The following is a 5,574-nucleotide window of genomic DNA, read 5'->3' on the forward strand; positions in this document are numbered from 1 at the left end:
TCACCACTGGACCGCCAGGGAATTCCCAAAGCTTAGGACTTCATACATGTGGCAAGATGGGTTAGCTTCCCTCTCTGCCCCTTTTCTGCCAACCTGCATCTCTCCTGGCAGAGTTCCTGGGAGTCTCTCACAAGGTTAATAAAAAGATGGAAAACTTTTTTTTGGTGGCGGTGGGGTGGGCAGCATAAAAGCACATTAGAATTAAGCAGGTGCATTTATTTGTCCTCTAAAAGATCCAGTGTGAAAAATCAAAAGGAGCCAAAGCTTCCCGCAGCTAAGTGCTGGCCACCTCCTCTGCAGAACGGAGCCTAGAGCAATGCTCAGAGCCGGAGGACTCAACTTACAAATCTGGGATGCAGCCAGGAGCCCTAGGGTGAGAAAGGACCGCGGGTGATCATGGCGGTGAGACAGAGAAGGAGCCTGGAAAGAAAAGGAAAGTCCAGGTGTGCACCAGGTTGAAGTGTTTGCACTGCCCTTTGGACACCGAGTGGGTAGTTAGCCAAATATAAGGTGGTGGTTCAAGTAATGCATGTACCTAGGGCCCTAAATAGCCTTATAACTAAGTATGTTACAAGCACTCAGTTGCATAAAGTTTTACTCCATCAAAATGTTAAACTAGAAGAGCAATAGTTTCCCTTGAAAGGGGCAGGGGAGATAGGATTAATATTTTAACAGTCACATTGTTGGTGGTGGTCCAGTTTTGCTTTTGTGATCCAGCCACAAATCTTTGATGACAGCTCTGGCTCTGCATTAGTTGACTTTATGACCTCTCGTGGGTCAACTGTATCCTCCCCCAAAAGATATATTTATGCCTTAACCCCTGGTACCTGTGAATAAGACTTTATTTGGAAACAGGGTCTTTATAGATGTAATCAAGTTAAGATGGGGGTCATACTAGATTAAGGTGAACCCTAAATCCAGTGGCTGGCATCTTTATAAGGAGAGGGAGATTTGGAGTCGGGGACACATACAGGAATGAAGGCCATGTGATGACGGAGGCAGAGACTGGAGTGATGCAAGCCAAGGACTGCTGGCCATCACCAAAAGCTGTGGAGAGGCCAGCAAGGATCCTTCCCTAGAGGCTTCAGAAGGAGCACGGCCTTGCTGACTCTTTGATTTCAGACTTCTGGCCTCCTCAACTGTCAGAGAATAAATTCCTGTTGTTTTAAGCCATACAGTCTGTGGTGATTTGTTATGGCAGCCCCAGGACACTGACACATGACCTTAAGGTAATTGCTTAACTTTTCTGATCTCCTTCCTCAAGTCTGTATTAGGATGGTTCCCTCTTTTCTACATTCTCATAGCTTCCTCCGTGAACTTCCCTTGAAGCCACACGCAGCATTCAGCAGGCTTTCTGTTCTTATGTGTCTAGTTTTCTTTCCAGAATCAGTCAATAGCTTTGTGAACGCTGGGCTAATGTATTGATCTCATTTATTCCTCTGTTCCTGTGGCTATCCCAATGTCAGGAACACAGTAGATGGTTGGGGGTAAATATTTGGGGGGGTTTGTATAAACATTAATAGCAATGCATAAGAGTGTGTTGTAAGGATAGTAGCAGAACACACCCGACTAGTGATTGTTTTATAAGTAAGGCTAAACTAGGACATTGGGCTGTTACTTAACCCTGGGTTGTGGCTGAAACGAAGAGAGGAAAAGGAGGGCAGCAATCAGTGAGCTGTTGGGGTGTGTATGGAGGTTGTTCAGGCTGAAGACTCCAGAGGCTGATACAGAATGTCCTCTGGGAGCAAAGGAGCTGCCAAGCGTTAGTAGCTCGGCCAGTTTTATCTCCACAAAGCCACACATTGTCAGGCGTCTTCACAAATGATTCACCTTCCCAGGCCTTTAGCTCACGCAACCCACTCATGGATCTTAGGAAAGTGTCCTGAGGACATTGGTGATTAGAGGACCTTCACCCCAAGAGTAAAATTTTCCCAACTCTGCCACACATCAGTTTTACTAAACACAGACTGATGAAAAGATATGTTGGAAAGAAAGTAGAAAGCTATGGGACAAGCAGAGGGGTCTAGTCAAGACTCTTGGATAGTATGAAAAAGTCCAAGAAGGTAGAAAGTGGTCCACCTTGAACAGGTTATATTTTCTGGCTATTGTCCGTGCAGGAAGATGAGACAGGGGGGCGGTTAGGATAAGGTCCTATGTCCCAAACCTTTCTCCTTTAACTCTTGCATTGGTTGAAATGTTTCCTCATTTTATCTTACAACAGTAGGGAGAGAATTTAGGCACAGAATCCATTCTCTTAGCCGTGTTATTTCAACCTGGTTTCTGACAATGAAAGAGTGTTTTGGTTCCTGGGACAAGAATATATTTCGTCTTTGCCCCCAGTTGCTGGCACAGAGCTAAAATTCTTGGATTCCCTGAGTGTTAGGGGTGAGAGGAGTGTCTTTTTTTTTTTTATTTTAATTTATTTATTTATTTATGGCTGTGTTGGGTCTTCGCTTCTGTGAGAGGGCCCTCTCCAGTCGCAGCAAGCGGGGGCCACTCTTCATCGCGGTGCGCGGGCCTCTCACCATCGCGGCCTCTCCTGTTGCGGAGCACAGGCCCCAGACTTGCAGGCTCAGTAATTCTGGCCCACGGACCCAGTTGCTCCGCGGCATGCGGGATCCTCCCAGACCAGGGCTCGAATCCATGTCCCCTGCATCGGCAGGCAGATTCTCAACCACTGCACCACCAGGGAAGCCCGGAAGTGTGTCTTCTGTTATTCATAATAAGCCCCTTTTAACCATACCTGTGTTTATGTTAATGAGGTGACTCTTTTTTTTTTTTGTCCGATGTTTATTCAAAATAATACAGCACAGTAGAAAGAGTCAAACGGCTCCACGTGGTGTTTTGAAATTCATCCCACCTGTTGGCTGAGTGACCTGCAGGTTGGACAGACTGCCAAAGTCTAAGGACTTCAGCATTTTCTCAGTGTCAGGTTCTACTTCAATGATTTCTTGATCCAGGGCTGAGACCTCAGGCACGTAATCAATCTCTCCTCTCTCTCACCTCCTCCTGCAGCTTGATGGAGATACGTCTCACTGGGCCTCTCTGAATCTGCTTCATCAGATGTGTGACATAGCCTGCGATCTTGTTGCAGAGCTTCTTGCTGGGAATCATGCGATCTCCTCGCACATGAGCTTGTTGGCATGGAAGGCATTGCCCAGGCGTGTGTAGTACTTCTCGACAATGACCCGGGCCGCCTTCTTCATGGTTTTGGCGTGAGAGCCGCCCATGTTGGTGGGTCCTTGGTAGAAGAGCAATGAGGTGACTCTTTATGGACCCCTAGATGGTTTCATGGTGGAACTGGTTGCCAGAGGAACCAAGCACGTGGTTAGACGGTTGGAACTTGCAGCCCACCCTCCCCTCCAATTCTGTGAGGGGAGAGGAGTTAGACATGGTGGTCAGTCACCGATGGTCAATGATTTAACCAACCATGCCTGTGCACTGGAGCCTTCATAAAAATCCCTAGGTGATGGGGTGTGGAGAGCTTCTAGGTCGGTGAACATGTCGGAAGTTCTGGGAGGGCGGTCCACCCAGAGGGGGTATGGAAGCCCTGTGTCCCTATAGACCTCGGCCTAGGCATCTCTTCTAAATGGCAGTTCCTGAGTTATGTCCTTTCATAACAAACCAGTAATAGTAAATAAACTGTTTCCCTGAGTTCTGCAGGCCATCCTAGCAAATTGTGGAACCTGAGGAGGGGGTCGTTGGAACCCCTGAATTACAGCCAGTTGGTCAGAAGTATGGAAACTGGCGTCTGAAGTGAAGGCAGTCTTGTGAGACTGAACCTTTAACCTTTGGGTCTCTGCTAACTCTGGGTAGTTAGTGTCAGAATTGAATTCAATTATAGGACTACCAGCTGGTATCTGGAGAATAACGGACTAGGTCGTTGTGGGAATAAACCCCACCCATTTGGTGCCAGAAGGTTTGTGAGTACAAACAGTTCAGAGTTTCTGACAACAAAGTGTTCTTATCATCATTATTATGTACTATTATTAATAAATAGTATTTGTAAAGTTTTTTATAGTTTACAAAGTATGTCTAAACAAACAATATCATTTGATGCTTGCAACACAGTAAGGTTGTATTATTAGTACCCGTTAAGTGTTATTGCTTTCATCTCCATTCTCCAGGCTCAGGGTTGTAAAACTCAGTTAGTCCAGGGTTTGTGACGCTAAATCTATTATTCTTCTCCTAGTGCCTCTCGCAATATTACCCCAACACCTAGTGGCTAATCCACTACTTCTACTAAACTGCAGGTGTTAGTTCAGTTCTTCCAAATGCCAAGGCCAAGATGGGATTAGCTGTGCCTGACACACCTGTGAAGGGGAGGTAGCTGGGAGACCCATAAGGTGCCTTCTTGGGTCTGACACCCGTGAATGAGGTGGGAAGGAAGAAAGGTAGGGGGGCAGAGTCTTAGAGGACACTGCAGTCCCAAGAGAGTTTTAGCAAGACAATGGGGCGTTCTCAAGCTCAAGTGTGTGTGAGAGGAGTCCTACATCTTGCAGGAATGCGTCTGTCTTGGTGTCCCCCACATGCTCGTCGGCTGGGAGCAGCCTGAGAGAAGTGAAGTGTGGCTTCAACAAACTCGGGGCCAGATTCAGGGCCAGCAGCTGGGGCTGAGTCGATTTTGCTTCCAAAGAAGGAGATCTGAGGGGCCTTCTCTGGGCTACTGTGTTCTGCTCTATGAGAGTGAGGTAAAAGTGTTACTGTGTAGACTTCCCTGGTGGCGCAGTGGTTAAGAATCCACCTGCCAATGCAGGGGACCTGGGTTCAAGCGCTGGTCCGGGAGGATCCCACATGCTGCGGAGCAACTAAGCCCGTGCAGCACAACTGCTGAGCCCGTGTGCCACAACTACTGAAGCCCACGTGCCTAGAGCCTGTGCTCCGCAACAAGAGAAGCCACTGCAATGAGAAGCCCTCGCACCACAACAAAGGGTAGCCCCCGCTCACCGCAACTAGAGAAAGCCCGCGCAGCAACAAAGACCCAATGAAGCCAAAAATAAATAAATAAAGTAAATAAATTTATAAAAAAGAAAAAGTGTTGCTATGATATTCATCCAGGAGAGGCGCATGAGAAAAGTCAAGCAGGAGGAAAGAGGATCTTTCTTTGCAGTTCTCAGCAAAGAATGCAGTCCTAAGGGAGGACTCGAGTTTTCCCCTCCCAATCAAATCTGTGAACACCTTCAGGCTGAAGGACAAAAGTCTCCCCCTCACTTGCCAGAGATTTGAGTGGAGTTCATTTTTGTCGTTGGACCCTACGCTGCAGCTCTTGGAATCAACTCAGCAGTTTTGTTGATTTTCTCTCAATGAAAATTTATAAAGAAGATCCTAACTGAGTGGTTTCCCTTTTTCTTCCTGGTAATAGCCTTGAGCAGTGGGAAGGAAGAGGCTGCAGACGTCTGAGTGTGGGACTAACTGAAAGTATCCGCTGCAACTAATGACACGAATGGGGATGGAATAGGAATCTCAGAATTCTCAGAAGTTTGGCCAAACTTTTTAAAATAGGGGTTTACACCCGCTGCATCTGCTTTTTTGCTATACACTCACTTCTCAGCTCCTTTTACTCTGTCTTGGATT

General features: G+C 47.0%; 1 pseudogene; it reads right to left on the minus strand.

The window, feature by feature from the left end:
• Positions 1 to 2,814: 2,814 nt before the first annotated feature.
• LOC132351045 (small ribosomal subunit protein eS17-like) lies at positions 2,815 to 3,230 on the minus strand (annotated as a pseudogene).
• Between the last annotated feature and the right edge of the window lie 2,344 nt (positions 3,231 to 5,574).

This window comes from Balaenoptera ricei, chromosome 16, assembly GCF_028023285.1.
Source record: "Balaenoptera ricei isolate mBalRic1 chromosome 16, mBalRic1.hap2, whole genome shotgun sequence".
In the NCBI taxonomy this organism is placed as follows: domain Eukaryota; kingdom Metazoa; phylum Chordata; class Mammalia; order Artiodactyla; family Balaenopteridae; genus Balaenoptera; species Balaenoptera ricei.